This window comes from Pan troglodytes, chromosome 19 (assembly GCF_028858775.2).
Source record: "Pan troglodytes isolate AG18354 chromosome 19, NHGRI_mPanTro3-v2.0_pri, whole genome shotgun sequence".
NCBI lineage: Eukaryota > Metazoa > Chordata > Mammalia > Primates > Hominidae > Pan > Pan troglodytes.
In genome coordinates, this window is record NC_072417.2 from 73,689,417 (window position 1) to 73,713,461 (window position 24,045).

A 24,045-nucleotide genomic window follows, 5' to 3' on the forward strand; every position below is an offset into this window, starting at 1 on the left:
TGTTTGTTTGTTTTTGAGACAGGGTCTCACTCTGTTGCCCAGGCTGGAGCGCAGTGGCACAATCACAGCCCACTATAGCCTCAACCTCCCTGGGCTCAGGTGATCCTCCCACCTCAGCCTCCTGAGGAGCTGGGACCACAGGCGTGTACCACCATGCCCGCTTAACATAACCGTTTTAATTGTGAACTGAACTTACTCTGCAACCCCTCCCCCGCATTGAGACAACAGCTATTGTGGTTCTATGTTTACTTATTTTAAGTGAGAGGGCACAGAAGAGAGAAACAGGAGCCTTTTGTTTAAAAGTCTAGTCCCTGCAGGGAAATAGAAAGCGCTAATATGCATAGACACAGCCGTAGATTTGGGAGCAACTTGATGAATAGAGCTTCTGCATCCCTTAGACCAGCCAGTTTCCCTGGAGAGGAGAAAGGAAAAGGAGGGAAAGCCCAAAGTAGAAAGCATAGGAATCTTATTATGTAGAAAGTACCCTGTACCCCGTCCCCTCACCACCCCACCACTACCTCCACTCATGGATCCCAGAGTAGGAATCAAAAACTAAAGATCTGTGGCATCTGAGTACATAGGACCTACTTTCACAGGAAGATTTGAGAAAGGCAGTAGGAACCCAAAGTGGAACAGCTGCCTGATATGCCCAGGCTGTTAGGCCTTAGACAACATCTCCGGGCCCCACAGCATGATATGGGAGTCATACAATGATGCTCTTGAATTATCTGGTGGTAACTAGCATCTGTGAAGTGTTTTGGGTAACTCAAGAGTTGCTCAGAAAAACAGAATGATTTCTGTGTGTTTAGGAACTTTAGGCAGCCTCCCGAACTGGCCACTGGCAGCCTGTTACAGGGGTTGACAATTCCAAGGTGCCCTGGAGAAAGGAGAGAGAAATCTGCCTCTCAAGAAGCTCTATGATCCAGAAGGAGGAAAGCACAGCAGTGATGGGCACAGACCATGGCCAAGGGCGAAATAGACATTGGCCATCTTTCAGATGCTGATCACTAGCAGGATGAAACAGCTCTAAGCATTTTTTGGTCCTTAGATCACACGACTCAAAATTAAAATTCCAGGGATAGAAAGGCTGATTGGCTCTCTTGGTCACATGTCCACCTTTGGCCAGAGGACAGGTCAATATAATTGTTCACCAAAACTACATCAGCTAGAAAAAGGGTAATAACCTAAGAAAACAATCAGGGGATGTTACCAAAAGACGGGATCAGGAATGTCTGGCAAGCAAAAACTACAAATATCTGAATTCACCACAGGGACTTACAGTGTCAAAGATAAAGTAGCTTGTTGGGTTTTTGTTTTTCTTCCCAAAAAACTATCTGCAAATAAAGATATGATAGTGTTTTTTTGTTTTGTTTTGTTTTTGAGACAGAGTTTCACTCTTGTTGCCCAGCCTGGAGTGCAGTGGCACGATCTTGGCAACCTCTGCTTCCCGGGTTCAAGCAATTCTCCTGCCTCAGCATCCCAAGTAGCTGGAATTACAGGTGTGCGCCACCATGCCTGGCTAATTTTGTATTTTTTTAGTAGAGACAGGGTTTTGCCATGTTGGTCAGGCTGGTCCTGAACTCCTGACCTCAAGTGATCCACCCGCCTCAGCCTCCCAAAGTGCTGGGATTACAGGTCTGAACCACCGTGCCCGGCCAGTATTTTTTTTTTAATCAAAATTTTTTTTTTTAGACAGGGTCTCACTCTGTCTCCCAGGCTAGCTCACTATAGACTCCAACTCCTGGGCTCAAGCGATCCTCCACCTTAGCCTCCTGAGTAGCTGGGACTACAGGGTGCAATGCACGCCACCACGCCTGGCTATAAAAAAAAAAATCAACTTTTAAGGCATAATTTACATACAATAAAAGTGATACATTTTAAGTGTACACATTGATGACTTTTGACAGATGTACACATGTATGTAACCACCACCCCCAGTCAAGATGGACATTCCCATCTCCCAAGAAGTTCCCTGGTGATCCTGTGCAGTCAGTTGTCACAAATGCCCCAGCCCAGGCAACCACTGATGTGATTTCTGGTACTATTGATTAGTTTTGCCTGTTGTAGAATTTTGTCTAAATGGGTAATGGTCTAATACTTTTAATATTCCATTTTATTTCCTATTAGCTTTTTAGCTGTACCTTTTTAAAATTATTTTTTGGAGACTGCCCTATGGCTAACAATATGAGTCCTTAACTTACCAGACTCTATTCAGTCAATACTGTCTCTTTACAATTAACACTTCCCAGTTTCTATACAAGCCCCCTTCTACTTATCTCACACTTTCTGCTGCACAATGAAATACCTTTACAACAAATAAAAAATTTACAAATACATTTATCTGCCTTCCTGTATTTTGATGATTTTATGATTATTGTCATATCTTTTATTTCTACATTTATTATAAGCTCCTCTTACAGTATTTTGTTTTTTCTTTTCTTTAAAGAATCATCGTCTTTTAAGTAAATCACAAGAAAGAACACAATCTTTTTTTTTTTTTGAGACAGAGTCTGGCTCTGTGCCCAGGCTAGAGTGCAGTGGTGTGATTGGCTCACTGCAACATCTGCTTCCCAGGTTCAAGCAATTCTTCTGCCTCAGCCTCCCAAGTAGCTGGGACTACAGGGCCCTGCCACTATACCCAGCTAGTTTTTGTATTCTTAGTAGAGATGGGATTTCACCATGTTGGCCAGGCTGGTCTTGAACTGTTGACCTCAGATAATCCACCTGCCTCAGCCTCCCAAAGTGCTGGGATTACAGGCGTGAGCCACTGCGCCCTGCCACAGAATCTTGTATGTTTAGCAATTTTTTTTTTCTTTTTTCTTTCTTTCTTTTTTTTTTTTTTTTTTTTCAGATGGAGCCTTGCTCTGTCGCCCAGGCTGGTGTGCAATGGCACAATCTCGACTCACTGCAACCTCCATCTCCAAGGTTCAAGTTATTCTCCTGCCTCAACCTCCTGAGTAGCTGGGATTACAGACGTGCACGACCATGCCCACCTAATTTTTATTTTTAGTAGAGACCATGTTGGTCAGGCTTGTCTCGGACTCCTGACCTCAGGTGATCCTCCTGCCTCGGCCTCCCAAAGTGCTATGATTACAGGCGTGAGCCACCACCACTGTGCCCAGTGTTAGCAATTATTTACAACAACCGATACTCTTACCTTTCTTCCTATAGATCTAATTATATGGAAAGATACAATCATTTTTGACCAAATTTTTATCTTAATATGTTGTACTCTACTCATTTACATTTCTTCCAGTAGTGGCAGTAATTTTCCTATATACAAATACATCCATATATAAGCACACAGTATATATACAATATATATAAAACATATAGACAAGTTAAAAATATGGAAGGAAAGATTATAAAAGCAATAAAAACATAAAATATGGAAGAATAAAGTAAAAAAAATGCAATGGACCTGTGTGGAAAAGCTACAAGACAATAGGGGGAGGTAAAAGAGGATTTTAATGAAAGGAGGGACATGCTTTGTTCCCGGAAAGACAATATTGTGAAATTTTGACTTCTATTGAGAATAGAATTGTTTCTACTCTCAACAATTCCACTCATTTTTGTGGTCAAAACAGCATATAGTTGTATCTTTTTTTGGTAAATGCTAAATCTGACAGTTGTTGCCCTTTAATAAAAGAAACTCTTTCATATATTAATAATTGGTATACCCGATTTTGCTTCAGCCATCATGTTTACACTTTTAGCCATCATGGTTTACACTTTCCACTCATTGTATATTCTTGCTTTCTTTCTTTTCCTTGGAAAGAAAAGTCTTTGGCTAAATGGATTTTTTTTTCTTTTTTTAAAGAGAGAGGGTCTTGCTCTTGTCGCCCATGCTAGATTGCTATGCCACTATCAAAGCTCACTTCAAGGCCAGGCATGATGGCTCACGCCTGTAATCCCAGCACTTTGAGAGGCCAAGGCAGGCGGATCGCTTGAGCTCAGGAGTTCAAGACCAGCCTGGGCAACATGGCAAAACCCCATCTCTACAAAAAATACCAAAAAATTTAGCCAGGTGTGGTGGCATATGCCTCTAGTCCCAGCTACTCGGGAGGCAGAGATGGGAGGAACACTTGAGCCCAGAAGGCAAAGGTTGCAGTGAACCAAGATTGTGCCTTTGCCCTCCAGCCTTGGTGACAGAGGGAGACTCTGTCTCAAGGAAAAAAAAAAAAAAAAAAAAGCTCACTGCAGGCTGGAACTCCTGACCTCAAGTGATCCTCTTGCCTCAGCCTCCCAAAATGCTGGGATTAGAAGTACTGTATCCCTTTTTTTTTTTTTTTTTTTGTCAGAGTCTCGCACTGTTGCCTAGGCTGGAGTGCAGTGGCGCAATCTTGGCTCACTGCAACCTCCGCCTCCCAGGTTCAAGTGATTCTCCTTGCTTCAGCCTCCTGAGTAGCTGGGATTACAGGTGCACGCTACCATGCCCAGCCAATTTTTGTTTTTGCTTTGTTTTGTTTTTTTAAGACAGAGTCTTGCTCTGTTGCCCAGGCTGGAGAGCAGTGGCGTGATCTCTGCTCACTGCAACCTCTGCTTCCTGGATTCAAGTGATTCTCCTGCCTCAGCCTCTTGAGTAGCTGGGACTACAGGCACGTGCCACCATGCCTGGCTAATTTTTTGTATTTTTAGTAGAGACGTGGTTTCACCATGTTAGCCAGGATGGTCTTGATCTCCTGACCTCATGATCCGCCCGCCTTGGCCTCCCAAAGTGCTGGGATTACAGGCGTGAGCCACTGCGCCCGGCCTAATTTTTGTATTTTTAGTAGAGACAGTGTTTCATCATGTTGGCCAGGGTGGTCTCGAACTTCTGACCTCAGGTGATCTGCCTGCCTTGGCCTCCCAAAGTATTGGGATTACAGACATGAGCCACCACACCTGGCCAGAAGTACTGTATCCTGTTTCCACTCTCATGGTGGTGAATTTTACCTTTTAGAAAACAATAGTTATTTTTATTTTCTGATTATAAAAGTAATACATACTCATGAACAGAAATTTGGAATAAATAGCAAACTAGAAGGAAAGTGCCATGCAGAGATAATCACTATTAATATCTTTAATTTTTCGTATTATTAAATTTTTTCATGAAGTAATGTGCAATTGCTGTAAAGATTTCCAATAACATTGAGGCATTATAGTGGACATCTTTTATTTTTGCTCATCTAGTATCTATTCTTTCTTCTGGTAACACCACCTGATTTCCCTTTGGGGAGCTATCTCTCTTCCAATTTCCATTCATGTGTTTCAGACGGGACTGAGCCCACCTCTCAGCTCCAGAGACTGGCCAAGAGCCAGGCATGGCCAGGGTGATGATGAACCTGGCAAGGCTAATGGGAATCAATTCTGGAACTTTAGTTAAAACTATTGGGAAAGAGAGGTTCCCTTTCTCTACTGTGACTCACACCTGACAAATAGAATATGGTGGAAGTGATGCTGTGTTACTTCCAAGGACATAGCTTCCACTCAGTACCCTCTTTCTTGAATCACTCACTCTGGGGGAAGGCAGCCACCATATTGTGAGGCCACCCAAGCAGCCTTGAGGAGAGGACCTTGTGAAGAACAACTAGGGCATCAGCCATGTGAGTGAACCACTTTGGGGTTTTTCATTTGTTTGTTTGTTTGTTTTGAAACAGGGTCTCACTCTGTCACCCAAGCTGGAGTGCAGTGGCATGATCTCCACTCACTGCAACCTCCACCTCCCAGGCTCAGGTGATCCTCTCACCTCAGCCTTCTGAGTAGCCAGGACAGGTGCACACCACCACATCTGGCTAGTTTTTGCATTTTTTGTAGAAACAGGGTTTTGCCATGTTGCCCAGGCTGGTCTCAAACTCCTGGGCTCAAGCAATCCACCTGCCTCAGCCTCCCAAAGTGCTGAGATTACAGGCATGAGCCACTGTGCCTGGCTGGAGTTAGCCACTTTGACAGTGGATACTCCAGCCTCAGTCAAGCCTTCAGATGACATCTTTATTGCATCCTCATGAGTGATCCTGAGCCAGAACTGCTCAGCTAATCTGTTCCTGACCACAGAAACTTTGAGAGATAATAAATGTTTGTTGTTGTTTTAAGCCACTACGTTTTTTGTTTGTTTGTTTGTTTTTGAGATAGAGTCTCACCCTATCGCCCAGGCTGGAGTGCAGTGGCACGATCTCAACTCACTAAAACCTCCACCTCCTGGGCTCAAGCAATCCTCCCAACTCAGCCTCCCAAGTAGCTAGGACTACAGGAGTGCGCCACCATGCCGAGCTAATTTTTGTATTTTTAGTAGAGACAGAGTTTCACCATGTTGGTCAGGCTGATCTTGAACTCCTGACTTCAGGTGATCTGCCTGCCTTGGCCTCTCAAAATGCTGACATTACGGGCATGAGCCACCATGCTCAGCCATAAGCCACTAAGTGTTTAGATAATTTGTTATGTGGCAAGAGATAACTAATACAAGATTAGTTTAGGAATCCAAACCTAAGCCTATCAGCATGTGGCATTCCCCTGTGAACTTTGCTGGTTCAAGAATAGGTATGTTACGAAATTGTCCTAATTAGACCCAGGGACAGACTTATAAACAGCTGGGTGAATAGCTCTCTTCTACTACCCATAAACATGAAAACCTATGTTCAAAGTGTGGCTGGCAGCCATCTCATTATAAATAAAGCCCTCACTAGTGCACTTGATGAGTCTTAAGAAAGAAAGTGGCTGGGTGTGGTGGCTAATTCCTGTAATCTCAGCACTTGGGAAGGCCATGGCAGGCAGATGGCTTGAGCCCAGGAGTTTGAAACCAGCCTGTGAAACATGGGGAAACCTTGTCTCCACAAAAAATACAAAAATGAGCTGGGCATAGTGCCACATGCCTGTGGTAGCAGCTGCTCAGGAGGCTGAGGTAAGAGGATCGCTTGAGCCTGGGAGGGCAAGGCTGCAGCAAGCCGTGATTGCACCACTGCACTCCAGCCTGGGCAACAGAGCAAGACCCTGTCTCCAAAAAAATAAAAGCCAACTTCAGGGTGAATATAATATTGTAGATAGCAAATCAGATGGACCTAATAAATTGGGTCCTTGATGAAATTATTGAGCTACTGAAATAAATAACCATAAACCCCTCCTTAACTTTAACCTTCTAGTTATATGAGCCAATACAGTTCCTTATCATATTAGCCACAATAGCCTTCTTTATGTTAGCATTTGCTTTAATAGAAACACTTCCCAGTATTATCAAACTCTTTTAGTAATGTTGTTTTAGGTATATCTTATGTAAATTGTAAATGGCTGGGATTTTTTTCTTTTCTCAACATGACTTTGACTTTGGGAGAATTTACTACATGATCATAGCTCACTGCAGCCTCTGACTCCTAAGCTCAAAGGATCCTTCCCACCTTGGCTTCCTGAGTAGCTGGGACTACAGGTGTGCACCACCACACCTGGCTGATCCAACGTTTTGAAATCTGGATCTTTCACATAGAGATTAAGTTGTGTATCCACACTTTAAAAATCAGAGGATCTATAATGTGAGACCCCTTAATCTCACATCACTGAGTGGTGGCTGGCCCCTTTAGATGGGGTATGTACCCGCTGGTTCACCACAGTGCCCCCCATTCTGTGTTATTTTTCCAAAGTGGAGAGAATTTTAGTTTATATTTATGGTCTCTCCTTGCACTATTTTTTTCTAATGGTAGAATATCTGTTTCCATGACTCTATTACTTTTATTGAAGACCCAAGAGAGCCATATTTCAAGAAATAAAAGTAAAAATATCCATTTCCACATTACCCTTCTGGCCCCTGTGGTCATTTGGGTTTTCATTTTCTGTTTTAATTCTTTTTCTCTTTTACAATTGGTTACCTATAAATTGTTAACAATTATGGGTCACTGGTTTCTTTTTTTTTTTTTTTTTTTACTTTTTTTCTTTTTCTTTTTCTTTTTCTTTTTTTTTTCTTTTTTTGAGACAGGATGAGGCTCTGTCACTCAGGCTGGAGTACAGTGGGGTGATCACAGCTCACTGCAATCTCCACCCCCTGGGCACAGGTGATCCTTCTACCTCAGCCTCCCTAGTAGCTGGAACTTCAGGCACATGTCACCACACCCAGCTAATGTTTGTATTTTTTGTAGTGACAGAGTTTCGCCATGTTGCCCAGGCTGGTCTCAAACTCCTGGGCTCAAGTGATCCTCCTGCCTCCGCCTTCCAAAGTGCTGGGATTATAGGCGTGAGCCACCACGCCCTGCCCAATATTTTTAATGACCATCAGGAACAGTAGCTATAATTTTGCTCCCCTATAATTTTGCTTGCTACAGAAAATCTTTAGCAAGATTTTCTTTCTCCTCTGCCTTATAACTCACTTCCACTTTTGTTGTGATTTAGTTCAACATTGTTATTCATCTTTCTTATTAAGTCTCTTCTAAGAATCTTTTCTGACAAATTGCACTAAACATCAAAACCACTATCAACAACTATTTAATCTATACAGCTGTAAACATTGTCAGTTTCTTTACTCATCACTGTTTCTTTTTCTTTTCTTTTTTTTTTTTTTTTTTTTTTTGAGACAGAGTCTTGCTCTTGTCACCCAGGCTGGAGTGCAATGGCGCGGTCTTGGCTCACTGCAACCTCCACCTCCCGGGTTCAAGCAATTCTCCTGCCTCAGCCTCCTGAGTAGCTGGGATTACAGGCACTCGCCACCATGCCCGGCTAATTTTTGTATTTTTAGTATAGACAGTGTTGTGCCATGTTGGCCAGGCTGGTCTCAAACTCCTGACCTCATGATCTTCCCCCCTCAGCCTCCCAAAGTGCTGGAATTACAGGCGAGAGCCACCGCCTCCGGCCTCTTTTTTTTTTTTTTTTGAGACAGAATCTCGCTCTGTCACCAGGCTGGAGTGCAGTGGCGGGATCTTGGCTCACTGCAACCTCCTCCTCCCGGGTTCAAGCAATTCTCCTGCCTCAGCCTCCTGAGTAGCTGGAATTACAGGCACATTTCACCACACCCAGCTAATTTTTGTATTTTTAGTAGAGACGAGGTTCACCATGTTGGCCAGGATGGTCTCTATATTCTGACCTCGTGATCTGCCGGCCTTGGCCTCCCAAAGTGCTGGGATTACAGGCGTGAGCCACTGCGCCCCGCCTACTCATCACTGTTTCTTATATATCACCCCTGCCCTTTTTTGAGCTTTTTATTGTAATTCATCTGTCATTTTGCTACAGTTCTTCTTTCTTAAGGGAAAAAAAAATCTGTTGATAGATGGTTTGCACTCCCTCAAAACTTGTCAGTTACTGGGCTATTCAATTTCGCTTGAGCTAGGCCTCCCACCCCAAGGCTGCAGCATTCTGCTGGCCAGTTTCACCCTGAGTATGATGAGTGGCCATGGAACTGGCTGACAAGCTAAGACCCTGCCGGAGCAAGAAAGCAAGGGAAGTGGTGGAGGCTTAAGGGACTTCGCTGATGTGATTTGACTGTTGTGCTGAGTCTTTCTCTTTTTGTCCCCAATTCTCTCTCTTCTTGTTTGTTGTAGTTGCCTAAAATTAGTTGGATCTCAGCTAGCCAATCTCTCTGGCTGCCTAGGTAAATTGCCATTTCAAAGAGAGTCAAGCATACTAGTGTAAAATTGTGATCCTTTTCCCCTAAAACAGGAAACACTGCTCCACTGTCATTTTGTATCTATTGCTGCATATGAGAAAACATGAAAAGTTATGAGTTTCTTTTTATCTTTGGAATATGGAAAAGTCACCAGACTCACTTGGAATTATCTTCAATTCCTCTCTTTCTCATGCCCCACCACCTTCTACCTATCAGTAAATCTTGTTAGTTCTACCTTCAAGATGGAGTTCAGGCATGGTGGCTCACACCTGTAATACCTAACTTTGGGATGCCAAGGTGGGAGGATCACCTGAGCCCAGGATTTTGAGACCAGCCTGGGCAACATGGTGAGACCCCCATCTTATATAGCTGAAAGAACACTCAAGGGGCCATAGGCAGGTGAAAGATGGTTTCATTCAGCAGCTCTCTTACACTGTCTGTCTCTGTCTCAGCTACCTGTTCTGGCTCTGTGACTCCTGCCACTCCCACACACAGCTGCAAAGCCAGCTGTCTCTACGGGGTCAGAAGCTTAACACTTTCTCTCTCTGGGCAAGAGCATGCCTGTACAGCATCAGCAGGGCAGTTATACCTTTTACAGACAATAGTGGCTCCAAGCCAAGTGATGAGCCTTCCCATGTTATGCCTACGTAGCTGTGATTATATAACAAGCAAAGTTATGCACCTGCACTCCAAACTCGCTGAGTCATGCAGGATGTTTACCTTGGCCCATGCCTGCCTCGCTGCATTGCAGCCATGTTCCTTACACAGGAGGATCCCTTGAGCCCAGGAGTTTGAGGTCAGCCCAGGGAACATAGCAACAGCCTATCTCTAAAAAAAAAAAAAAAAAAGTAAAATATTTTTAAAATTTAGGAAGCTGCCAGGGATGGCTCCTCCAAAATAAGGAGTAAACCAAGCAGGAGGAAAAATATGACACGAAATGAAGGGTACAACCAAAAGAGTGGTATAAAGTAAACCACTAGGATGGTTGTAAAGGGAGATACCAATGAGACAGTGGTATAGGCCTAGAGAGGAACCAATACAGATTGGAGCAGGCCAGAAGGGTCTGGAAGAGATTTCCAAAGAAAGATTCAATTAATAGATTATGATTGCTAGAAAAACACTTGTTAGATCCCGGTGTCTGGGTCCAGCCATGCTGAAGTCTGAGGGGAGTGGGTGGATGAGCAGAAAGAACACTTGATGGGCTGTAGGCAGGTGAATATGGTTTTATTTAGCAGCAGCTCTCTTACACGGTTTACTCAAACTAGCTCTTTTACATTGTCCACCCTGTCTCAACTGCTTAGTCTGGTGGCTCCCACACACACCTGTGCAGCAGGCTTTCCCTTGCCTTCAGGGTCAGCAGCTTAACTCTTTTTCTCTCTGGGCATGAGCAAGCCAAGCTGTGTCCTGGCTCCCTCCTGTCCATCTGTAAAATGGACAGCTTTGGCTCTCTCTGTCTCTCTTTCTCTGGGTGCCAGTGCATCCCCCATGTCAAGCCATGTTGAGCCGAGCCAAGCCCCCAGGTCCCCCGTACAGCATTAACAGGGCAGACAATAGTGGCTCAGAGCCAAGTATGAACTTAACACAAACAGGTTATATAACAAGTGAAGGTGTGCGCCTGCGCACCAAACTCACTGAGTTATGCAGGCCTTGGATATCCACCTCGGCCTGTTCCTTGACCAAAGCACATCCATATGTACCTTACACTCCACCCCCTAGGCCAAAGGAGACATATGCCTTGGACACACAGGTTTGATCCACAGGTTTGGCATACAGGCCTGACATATAAACTTTGGGCATGCAGGCCCAATACATACACAGGCTTGACACATAAGCCTGACACACAAGCCTTGGGCACACAAGCCCGATACATACGTAAGCTTCTGGGTACGCAGGCCCCTTGCATACATAAGCTATGATAAACTGCCCAGCTACTGGCGCAGATTACCTTAGGTGTCACCTCCTTGGTGATTACCATTCACACTGCCTTGAGTTTAGCTTATTAACCCCTTTGCCTATACCTGCTTTCAAACCATATGATGTCAGTACTAGCCTGGACTGCACCAGCAGTCCAGGCAGCAGTAGCACCCCAGCTGGACCCACTTGTACACGATACCCTATTAGGAATGGGGGGGTGTGCTTCCTAATGGTGAAGGCTTAGGTCTAGGGGTGCCTCAGGCCTCATGGCCTCATCTTGCATTAGGACTTCAGGTCCCAAAACCTCTTGTAACTCTGCTGCTAAGGAACTTGTACTCAGCGTACTCTGCTGCTCTAAGTTAGTATGTGCCCCACTTCACTAAAGCAGATGTCTTCACCGTCCCTGTCCAGGGGTCATTATCCATGAATGCACCCAACCTACTATTGGGTTAGTCGTAAGCATGACGACTGTAACCTATCCTGCCATGCTCTTATGAGCCTGAAGGGCAGCATATGCAGTTACTAACCGCTTTCCCAGTCTGGGGGGTGTGGTTACCCATGAACACACCCATCCCGCTATTACTAACTGCTTCTCTATTAATGAACACTGGAGGTCAGCTCTCTTCCACAGCTGGGACTAAAAGCTTACTGGTGCTTCCACGCACTCATGCACTGCTATAGACCCTGGCCAAAACTATCTGTACGTGTACATCTAGTGTAAATGGGCACCCTTGGTTTACTACCCAGAAAGGCTGTCTCAGCCTCATCATTCCAATCCCAGGCAAGAGGAGTGCTGCACTTTTTAAACTGCAAGAGAATCAGAGGTTAACAGACCATTATTAACAAAGCCACAGCATATGGTGGGGCTATACAATAGCCCAGCAGCAACACTATGAAAGTCCATTGTCAGGCCTAGCATGGTGGCTCACGCCTGTAATCCAAGCACTTTGGGAGATCGAGGCGGGCAGATCACAAGGTCAGGAGTTCGAGACCAGCCTGGCCAATATGGTGAAACCCCATCTCTACTGAAAATACAAAAATTGGCTGGGCGTGGTGGCTCATGCCTGTAATCCCAGCACTTTAGGAGGCAGAGGCGGGCGGATCACAAGGTCAGGAGAATGAGACCATCCTGGCCAACATGGTGAAACCCTGTCTCTACTGAAAATACAAAAATTAGCCGGGTGTGGTGGTGCATGCCTGTAGTCCCAGCTACTTGGGAGGCTGAGGCAGGAGAATCGCTTGAACCCAGGAGGTGGAGGTTGCAGTGAGCCGAGATTGCGCCACTGCACTCCAGCCTGGTGACACAGCAAGACTCTGTCTCAACGAAAAACAACGACAACAACAACAACAACAAAAATTAGCCAGGCTTGGTGGCAGATGCCTATAGTCCTAGCTACTCAGGAGGCTGAGGCAGGAGAATTGCTTGAACCCAGGTGGCAGAGGTCGCAGGGAGCTGAGATCGTGCCACTGCACTCCAGCCTGGGCGACAGAGCAAGACTCCATCTCAAAAAAAAAAAAAAAAAAGAAAAGAAAAAAGAAAAAGTCCATTGTTGCCCTCCCATGAAGGCAAACTGTTCCTGGCTCTCTGGACAAGAAGTCCCAGTTCCGTTGTCAAGCGGTCCGGCAAGTCCGTGACAGACAATACAGCTGCCAAGCCGTGCAAAACATCCACCCCCAGAATGTCTTCAGGTATGTGAGACACATACACAGTGCATAAGTGGAGAGCCAAGCAGCGGATGCCAAGATGCAAAGACACAGGTTTTGCTTTCACTGACCAACTTTCATAGCTGTTCATGCGGCTCTGCCCGGAAACTTATCCAGGTTCAGAGACCAGTGGATTGCCAAATCCACATGTGGCTCTGGTTTTCCAGTGCCCCGCAAGCCGGCACCTTAGCCAGTTCTCTTATCAAGCAGAAAAGGCTTTACACTTCCGCCAACTGCAGCAGGTACTCTTTGAACTGGAATGCTCGAGTAGGACTAGGTTGCGCAGCAATGTCCTTCTCCCGAATGACTTGCACTAAGTCTGTACACAACGGCCGACATTAGTTGCTTAACTCCCTCAACTCAGCGGGGACACAGGCACCGTAGGAAATGTGTTCCACCACGATGGGGGGTCTCTGGGCCTCCTCTTAGGGCCCAACAGCTGTTCATGCTCTATTTTCTGACGGACTACCGGGCAAGCCTGCAACGGAGGTTCCTCCTCCCTGCGCTGCATCCTGCAGGGATTGGGCATTCATTTCCCTCAGCACAGTCGCAAATGCCCGTCTGACTCTGCTGGCAAAGGTATGTTCCTTTCAATGCTGTGCATTTCCAGGTGCTTCAGCGCCTTCTCCACACTCATAGGGGATCTGTCCACTGCCTCCCATGTTTCCACTGGGGCTCATCCAAGCAGCACCACTGCGACAGGGTACCACAGCTCATGCTGCGGCCACGTAGCCGTCCCGGGAGCCCTCAGGGGCTGAAGACCCACTCACCTCCTTCCATCCTCGTCGCCAGTTGTTAGATCCTGGGGTCTGGGTCCAGCCCATGCTGAAGTCTAAGGGCAGTAGGTGGATGAGCAGAAAGAACACTGGGTGGCCGGCCATAGGCAGGTGAATTTGGTTCTATTTAGCAGCAGCTGTCTTACACAGCTTACTCAAACTAGCTCTTTTAGACTGTCCACCCTGTCTTGGCTGCTTAGTCCGGCGACTCCCACACACATCTGTGTGGCCAGCTCTCCCTTGCCTTTAGGGTCAGCAGCTTAACTCTTTTTCTCTCTAGACACGAGCAAGCTGAACTGCGTCACGGCTCCCTCCTATCGGTCTGCAAGACAGACAGCTTTGGCTCTCTCTCTCTTTGGGCGTCAACACACGCTCCATGTCAAGCCATATTGAGCTGAGCCCAGAGCCCCTGTATAGCGTTAGCAGGGCAATTATACCTTTTACAGACAATAGTGGCTCAGAGCCAAGTATGAACTTACACCAAAAGGTTATATAACAAGTGGAGATGTGCGCTTGTGCGCCAAACTCACTGAGTTATGCAGGCCTGGATATCCACCTGGGCCTATCGACCAAAGCATATCCATATACCTTACACCACTGTTTTGAATGTATCAAGAGCAGATTTATATAACTGGAGTAAGTTTGGGGTTAAATTAATAATAAATAATTTAAAAGCCAGATAAATGAACAAACAATAACCCCAGGAAAGACAAAAATGTAAAAGGGAAAGTAATCATACTACAATATTAGCATGGATAAAAATAGCATTTTTCGGCTGGGTGTGGTGGCTCATGCCTATAATCCCAACGCTTTAGGAGGCCGAGGCCAGTGGATCACCTGAAGTCAAGAGTTCGAGACTAGCCTGGCCAACATGGTGAAACCCCATCTCTAGTAAAAAAAAAAAAAAAAAAAATACATAAATTAGCTGTGGTGGCAGGTGCCTGTAATCCCAGATACTCAGGAGGCTGAGGCAGGAGAATCGCTTGAACCCTGGAGGTGGAGGTTGCAGTGAGCCGAGATCATGCCATTGCACTCCAGCCTGGGTGACAAGAGCAAAATTCCATCTAAAAAAAACAACAGCATTTTTAACTTCTCCTTCCTGCCACTTTGTGAAGAAGTTGCTTTGCTTCTCCTTTGCCTTCCACCATGATTAAGCTAGGAGAGGATATGCCTGCACAACATGGCAGATTATCAATGGGGGACCTGAGAAGCTGAAGTTCTATACACATCAGGGGCTGAGAGGATGCTCCAGGTGATGGTGAAGTAAGCTCCAGCAGGACAAGTGGAGCATGGAGTATACCTTCAATTAGAAAGCCAAAACAATGTGAACTGTTGAAAACTGCTGTCACTGATTCTCTCCAAGCTGAGGGAATACGCAAGGTCCCTGCCTCCCACGAAAAGCCGCTCTTAATATTCATCCAGCAGGATTGTATGGAAATCAAGAAATCCAAAAGGGCTGTGAAATATTGATGTTCTGTTCAGTTTCAAGACCTCTGAAATGCAAAGTGATATGTACACTAAACACACAAGAAAATGCAAATACCTTTATAACACTTTTCTCATAGTTCTATTTTCATCCCTATTGGAAGCAAGTCGTTAACATTCATTTTATCGTAAATATAATGGCAATGAATTTTAATGTGCACAAATTAAAATATTTTATAAATTTTAAAAATAGCATTTTACATTATTCAACTTATGGAACTATTTGACTCTAGATTATATGATTGTATAACCTGAAAAAACTAATTATAAAATATTTTATATCATTCTATTTAGGGTATTAGATAAAAAAATTAACTCATAGTGACTAAGCTGGTTAATTATTGCCCTTAAATGGATATTAAAAGCGAATTTTTCTCTTTGATAAAGTAACTAGCAAATGATTAAATGTTGTGAAAGTGTTTCCTGGTATATGGATTCACTGAATTCCTTTGACCCACTTAAACAGAACATGTGACATTCATGAAATAGTAACTTAATAGCTTTAAAACAGCTGTTCTGTAGCTCCAAATTAATTTAGCTTTTCTCTCTCAACATGTCTACTTTATGAGAAAAAAGCGTGAGAAATGAGTTGTTCTTTTGCTTTCAGGCCCTGTCCTACCATGAGCTGAAGAGGCAGCAACATACGTGTTTGGAGTTTAGTAGGGACTGAGAAGCGGGGAAAAGAACTGCCTAACCAAAGGTATTGTTTCCACCTGACTTCCAAGATGTCAGAAAATTCTCCCTAGTAGATACTCTTTTATACATGGACATTAGCTATTGTTGTTAAAATGAAAACAGGTTAAACCTATTAAGTTATCATCACCTATCAATAATTTAGACTATTAGCTTATCAGATTTATTAGTTAGTCTTGTAGTGAAATCCTGTTGTTAAACAGCACAGAAACAGGAGAGAAGAAAGAATTGTCTAAGTCTGCACTGTCCAACAGAAATATAATATGAGCCATAGAAGTTGAAATTTTCTAGCAATTAGCAAGTAAAAAGAAACAGGTGAATTTTTTTCTTTTTTTCACTTCCTCCTCTTCCAAGGTGAAATTATTTTTAATAACATATTTTTGTTAACCCAATATATCTAAAACATTTTCAAACATAAATCAATATAAAATTATTAAAGAGATATTTTGCATTCTTTTTCTGTACTAAGTCTTTGAAATCCAGTGTATGTTTTACACTTACAGCACATCTTAATTTGAACTAGACACATTTGAAGTTCTTAATAGTCACATGTGGCTACCATATTGGACAAGCAGATCTAAGTCAGTGGTTCCCAAAATGTGGTCCCTGGAGCAGCAGGATAAGCATCACCCTAAAACTTGTTAGAAATACAAATTCTCAGGCTCCACCCCAGACCTATTGAATCAGAAACTCTGATAGTTGGGCTCAGCAACCTGTGGTTTAACAAGCCTTTCAGGTGATTCTGATAACATGTTAAATGTCACAATCAGCAGTCTAAATTATGGGGAACTGGTTTTTCTTTGCTAAGTACATTTAACAGGGTTCAAAATTCAAAAAGTACAAAAACATACACAGTGAAAATCTTCCTTTCCTGCCAGGCACAAACCATCTATCTCCCTTCCCTAGAGGCAACCAAAATGTTATGTTGGTAGGCAGCTGTCATGCTGGACCCCTATTGACTTCAACAGGAATGGCACCATGTTTGAGAGGCTGAAGACGAGATGCAGAGCCAGTGAATGAGACATAGGGTTTGTTTAATTAATTTGTTTACTTTTTGAGACAGGGTCTCGCTCTGTCACCCAGGCTGGAATACAGTGGTGTAATCATGACTCACTGCAGTCTCAACCACCTGGACACAAGCAATCCTCCTGCCTCAGACTCCTGAGTAGCTGGGACTACAGGCATTAGTTCTGGCTAATTAAAAAAAAAAAAAATTATAGAGATGGGTCCTCACAATGTTTCCCAGGCTGAGACATAGGGTTTATTGAGGAGACTTACATACAGGGCAATCCAGTGGTGGCAGGCTGGACAGGAGAACTGCATTTGCTTACAAAAAACATACTGGCTGGGCGCGGTGGCTCACATCTGTACTCCTAGCACTTTGGGAGGCCAAGGCAGGTGGATCACTTGAGGTCAGGAGTTCGAAGCCAGCTTGGCCATCATGGTGAAACCCTGTCTCTATTAAAAATTCAAAAAATTAGCTGGGCACGGTGGTGCGTGCCTGTAATCCCAGCTACTTGGGAGGCTGAGGCAGGAGAATTGCTTGAACCTGGGAGGCGGAGGTTTCAGTGAGCTGAGATCGTGCCACTGCACTCCAGCCTGGGCAACAGAGCAAGACTCCATCTCAAAAAAAAAAAGTATACTGGTTATATAGTGTTTTCACTTAGCATTCTCACCCCAGCAACCTCCACCTGGCAACCTTGATTTAACCCAAAACAAAGGGCCTTGATCCCCTGTATGGCCTGCATTCCATGGGATGAGATGGGGATTCCTATGTTCCTCATAGGTAAGGAATGAATCTCCTGATTGGCAACTCCCAGGTTCCTTTTTTTTTTTTTTTTTAAGAAACATGTTTATTTTCAGTCAACCTTATTTCCATGTGGCTTATGAGCCTGTAAGACAACTTGGTGGTTGTTCCTACCCATTCAAGTGGCCTGAGCAGTGGGAGCTGCAGACCAGACTTCCATGGCAGGCTGAGCTCTCCAATCTTCAGTAAGGAATTGCTGAATAGGCACAGAGGGCACCTGCCACATTCAGATCAGTCTGCACCCTCAGGCAGAGGAGCAGTGAACTCAGGAGCTGGAGCAGTCCATTTACCCTGAAATTCCTCCTTGGTCACAGCTTTTTTTCAGCAACAGCCGGCTCTTCCTTTTCATCTTTTTTTATCTTATTATATATATATTTTTTTTTGAGACAGAGTCTCACTCTGTTGCCCAAGCTGCAGTGCAGTGGTGCTGTCTCAGCTCACTGCAACCTCCACCTTCTGGGTTCAAGTGATTTACCTGCCTCAGCGTCCCAAGTAGCTGGGACTACAGGCACGTGCCACCATGCCAGCTAATTTTTGTATTTTTAGTAAAGACCGGGTTTCACCATGTTGGCCAGGCTGGTCTTGAACTCCTGACCTCAGTGATTCACCCACCTTGGTCTCCCAAAGTGATGGGATTACAGGCGTGAATCACCACACCTGGCCTTCCTTTTCAACCTCTTTAGGATCTCTGTAAAAGTAGAGATCAGGCCTGAGCTCCCATGAGTGTTCACAGGAGATGGTGCCATGCATGCACAGAAGTTCCCAAACCAGCATCCACCATATCAAACCCATAAGTAAGCTCCTTTGTTGTTGCATGGGATGGCAATGTCCCCATAGCACAAAGGAGAATCTGTGTTGCACAGAGCGATGGTAGATAAGATTAACATAAGTTGCCTCTGTGACAGGCCGGTGGTCATTGTTGGATTGTTGGAATCAATAACCACCAGAAGCTGTGGCTCCCAGAAGGTTTCCTGGATCTGGTTAGTGAAGGTTCCAGGAGTGAACCGACCAGCAATTGAACTCCCAGAGATTCTTTAGCTCAGAGTTCCGAACACGCATTCTTCTTTTTTTTGAGATGGAGACTGGAGTGCAGTTCACTACAATCTCCACCTCCTCGGTTCAAGCGATTCTGCTGCCTCAGCCTCCTGAATAGCTGGGATTACAGACACGCACCAAAATGCCTGGCTAATTTTTATTTATTTATTTATTTTTATTTATTTATTTTTTTGAGATGCTGTCTCGTTCTGTTGCCAGGCTAGAGTGCAGTGGTGTGGTCTTGGCTCACTGCAACCTCCGCCTCCCAGGTTCAAGCGATTCTCCTGCCTCAGCTTCCCAAGTAGCTGGGACTACAGGTGTGCGCCACCATGCTCGGCTAATTTTTGTATTTTTAGTAGAGACAGGGTTTCACCATGTTGGCCAGGATGGTCTCGATCTCTTGACCTCGTGATCTGCCCACCTTGACCTCCCAAAGTGCTGGGATTACAGGCATGAGCCACCGCGCCTGGTCTAATTTTTATATTTTTAGTAGAGATGGGGTTTCACCATGTTGGGCAGGCTGGTCTCGAACTCCTGACCTCAGGTGATCCACCCATCTTGGCATCCCAAAGTGCTGGGATTACAGGCATGAGCCACTGCCCTGGGCCGTCCGAACACACATTCTTCTTAGGCCATAGGGTCATTCTCAGGGTATGCTTAAATTATTTCTGTTAGGCACATCTGCCATACAGCAGCCTCCAAGATGACCTCCAGTGATCCCTGCCTCCTGGTGTTTACCCTTTTGTAGTCCCCTCTCATATTGTACCAGATTTGCTCTGTGTGACTAGTAGAAAATTGCAATAGTAATGGTATGTCCCTTCAAAGGCTAGTGTATAGAAAGACTTTGTGGCTTTTGCCTTGCTGTCTCTTGGATCAGTCACTAGCTGCTATGGTGTGAAGACATTCAAGCAGCCCTATGGAGAGGTACTTGTAGTGAGGAACTGAGGCCCTCAGCCAAGAGCCAACAAGAAACTGAGGCCTCCTGCTAACAGTCATGTGAGTGAGCCATCCTGAAGGTGGATTCTCTAGCCCCAGTCAAGTCTTAAGAGATTGAAGCCCCAGTCAATATCTAAATTGTACCTCATGACAAACAAACCCTAAGTCAGAACCACCCTGCTAAGCCCCTTCCCAATTTATGACCCACAGATACTATGAAATAAGAAACGTTTGTTGTTTTAAGCCATCAAATTTTGCGGTAATTTGCTATGCAATAACAGATAACTAATAGACCACATCTAGGAGAATTTGGAAAGAGTCACTTGAAGATCTATACAAATAGTAAAACTGAGCCTGATGAATCTAAATTGCTGCCCTGAGATTACGTTATTCATGCTAGCCATTGTAAAAAAAAAATCATTACTAAAGTTTTAAATATTATAATGTGTCCTTCTTGTTAAACACACATACACACGCAGAATACAGAATTATGTGAATAGGCCTGGTGCGGTGGCTCACGCTTGTAATCCCAGCACTTTGAGAGGCTGAGGAGGGTGGATCTCCTGAGATCAGGAGTTTGAGATCAGCCTGACCAACACGGTGAAACCCCACCTCTACTAAAAATACAAAAATTAGCTGGGTGTGGTGGCAGGCGCCTGTAGTCCCAGCTACTTGGGTAGCTGAGGCACAAGAATCGCTTGAACCCAGGAGGCGGAGGTTGTAGTGAGCCAAGATCATGCCACTCCAGTCCAGCATAGGTGACAGGGTAAAACTATGTCTTAATAATAATTATACAAATAGGACAACTCCTTCAATCTTCTCTGAAACTGCCTTGATTCCATCCATTTCTGCACAATAGTTCTTCAGCTTTTTCTTCCTTTTCATGAAATACATGTTCTCATTTTCCCCAAAACTACCCAGTCTGTTTCTTTTGCTTAAAATAATAATAATAATTTTTTATTTTATTTTAGAGATGAGGTCTTGTTATGTTGCCCAGGCTGGCCTCAAACTCCTTGGGCTAAAGTGATCCTCCTGCCTCAGCCTCCCAAGTAGCTGGGACTATAGGCATGCTCCACCACGCTCAGATTATAGTCAGAAGAATCTTAACAGTATAAAATGGATGTACCACAATTTAATCCATCTCCTCCTAATGGACAAAAATTATTTAATTTTTAATATTATTAATAATATTGCCACCTTCTTTACATCTTTGTGCACCTATGTGTTATTGTTAAGATAAACTCCTAGAGATGAAATTACTGAGAGGGCCAGGTGCAGTGGCTCATGCTTGTAATCCCAGCACTTTGGGAGGCTGAGGCAGGTGGATCATTTGAGGTCAGGAGTTCGAGACCAGACTGGCCAACATGGCGAAAACCCATCTCCACTAAAAATACAAAAATTAGCCAGGCGTGATGGTGCACACCTGTAATCCCAGCTACTCAGGGGGCTGAGGCAGGAGAATCGCTTGAACCCAGGAGGCAGAGGTTGCAGTGAGCAGAGATCGCGCCACAACACTCCAGCCTTGGTGACAGAACGAGACTCTGTCTCAAAAAAAAAAAAAGAGATTACTGAGAGAGTATGTACATTTAAAGATTTGATAAATATCACGAAATTTCCCTGCAAGAAAAAAAAGTCATACCGATGTACACCTTCATGAATAGTGTTGTTGGAGACTTTGGATGCTCCTTTCCTCACTTTCACTCCAATTCTGATTAATGAAGAACACGTATTTAAAAAATGGTCAAACGGGAACTGACATACAATTCTGTTACTATGCACAAGATTCTAGTACTCTTGAATTGTAGCTTACCTTAGGTCTGAGGTTAAAGCAGGGCATCTTACTTCCAGTGTGAATCCAGATCTTATGACCCGCACAATCATGCAGTCTTGCAGATAAATCAGTAAAAACAAAATGCAGTTCCCTTCTTCTTATAAGTTAAAGTCCCATATTCGATTATTTTCCTTTTTTTTTTTTGAGATGGAGTTTCGCTCTTTTTGCCCAGGCTGGAGTGCAATCTCGCGATCTCGGCTCACCGCAACCTCCACCTCCCGGGTTCAAGCAATTCTTCTGCCTCAGCCTCCCGAGTAGCTGGGATTACTGGCATGCGTCACCATGCCTGGCTAATTTTGTATTTTTTAGTAGAGACAGGGTTTCTCCATGTTGGCCAGGCTGGTCTCGAACTCCCAATCTCAGGTGATCCACCCACCTCGGCCTCCCAAAGTGCTGGGATTACAGGCGTGAGCCACTGCGCCCAGCTTTTTTTTTTTTTTTTTTTTTTTTTTTTTTTTTGAGATGGAGTCTCACTTTGTTGCCCAGGCTGGAGTGTAGCGGCACGATCTCAGCTCACTGCAACCTCCACTTCCCAGGTTCAACCAATTCTCCTGCCTCAGCCTACTGAGTAGCAGGGATTACAGGTGCATGCCACCACACCTGGCTAATTTTTATATTTTTAGTAGAGACAGGGTTTCACCATGCTGGTAAGGCTGGTCTCGAACTCCTGACCTCGTGATTTGCCTGCCTCGGCCTCCCAAAGTGCTGGGATTACAGGCATGAGCTACTGCTCCCAGCCAGTAATTTTTCTTTGTTTCTTTCTTTTTTTTTTTGAAATGGAATCTCGCTCTGTCACCCAGGCTGGAGTGCAATGGCACGATCTCGGCTCACTGAAACCTCCGTCTTCCAGGTTCAAGCGATTCTTCTGCCTCAGCCTCCTGAGTAGCTGGGATTATCGGCGTGTGTCACCATGCCTGGTTAGTTTTTGTATTTTTGGTAAAGACGGGGTTTCACCATGTTGGCCAGGCTGGTCTCAAACTCCTGACCTCATGATCCGCCCACGTCGGCCTCCCAAAGTTTTGGGATTACAGGCGTGAGCAACCGCGCCCAGCTATCCCCAATTTTTATTTGGCCTGATGAGTCTGGTTTCCAAAAACAGTAGCTAAATCTCACTTTAGAAATATACCCTGTTGCTCATACATGGTTTGAAAAAGAATTGATTGGGGACTGAAAGGGCTCATGTCTACCTCACTGCTTTTTTGTTTGTTTGTTTGAGAGGGAGTCTGGCTCTGTTGCCCAGGCTGGAGTGCAGTGGTGCAATCTTGGCTCACTGAAACTTTCGCCTCCTGGGTTCAAGCAATTCTCTTGCCTCAGCCTCCCAAGTAGCTGGGATTACAGACATGTGCCACCATGCCCTGCTAATTTTTATATTTTTAGTAGAGATGGGGTTTCACCACGTTGGCCAGGCTGGTCTCAAACTCCCGACCTCGAGTGATCCACCCACCTCAGCTTCCCAAAGTGCTGGGATTACAAGTGTGAGCCACCGCACCCGGCCTGTACTTCATTGTTGATCTGCTGGTCCACTTGGTAGATAAGGAAGTCAGGCCAGACCCCTGTTGCCAATGGTTACAAATCTTAAAACATATTCCTTGAAGTATGTAGCTACAAAGATGGGATATTGGCTCACCGTTACATAGTTATTGATGCCAGGGTATGTTTCTAAGGTATAAATATACCATTTTACTTCCCTGGTTGAAAACTTCTGATGATTCATCGTTGCCCAAATCATAAAGTGTGTATTTCATAATATGGCTCTTACAGCCCTTCACAATCTAATCCAAACCTACTCTTCAGCCTCTTTCCTTATTCCCACCCTACTTCTGATCTCACTCCCCTATTTCTTGAAATTTGGGTTGTTTTTTTTTTTTAAATAGAGATGGTATCTCGATGTGTTCTCCTGGCTGGCCTTGAACTCCTGAGCTCTAGTGATCCTCCCACCTCAGCATCTCAAAGTGCTGGGATTACAGGCATAAGCCACCATGCCCAGCCTATTTCTTGAAATTTGGTCTCCATCCATGACAAAAAACTGGCCATTGCCTAATCAGGTAAGACATGATGAATCACACTTGCCAGGCTCTTGGAGTATCTTATCAATATTGGGAATACCTGTTTACCCTGATTACTCATACTATATCCTGCCTGGGCTGTCAGGCAGCTCAATGTTAAATTTTTATTTTTTATTATTATAAGAGACATGGCCGGGTGTGGTGGCTCATGCCTGTAATCTCAGCACTTTGGGAAAACGAGGCGAGCAGATTGCTCAAGTCCAGGAGTTCAAGACCAGCCTGGGCAACATGGTGAAACCCCA

General features: G+C 44.6%; 1 protein-coding gene across 4 annotated transcripts in view; it reads left to right on the plus strand.

The window, feature by feature from the left end:
• The window catches only part of PPM1D (protein phosphatase, Mg2+/Mn2+ dependent 1D), a 150,412-nt gene that overhangs the window by 19,310 nt on the left and 107,057 nt on the right, over positions 1-24,045 (plus strand). For all 4 annotated transcript variants that reach the window (XM_063798029.1, XM_063798030.1, XM_063798031.1 and 1 more), the window contains exon 2: positions 16,043-16,135. The gene's annotated coding sequence lies outside the window, so the exon portion shown is untranslated. The remainder of the gene's footprint in view (positions 1-16,042; positions 16,136-24,045) is intronic.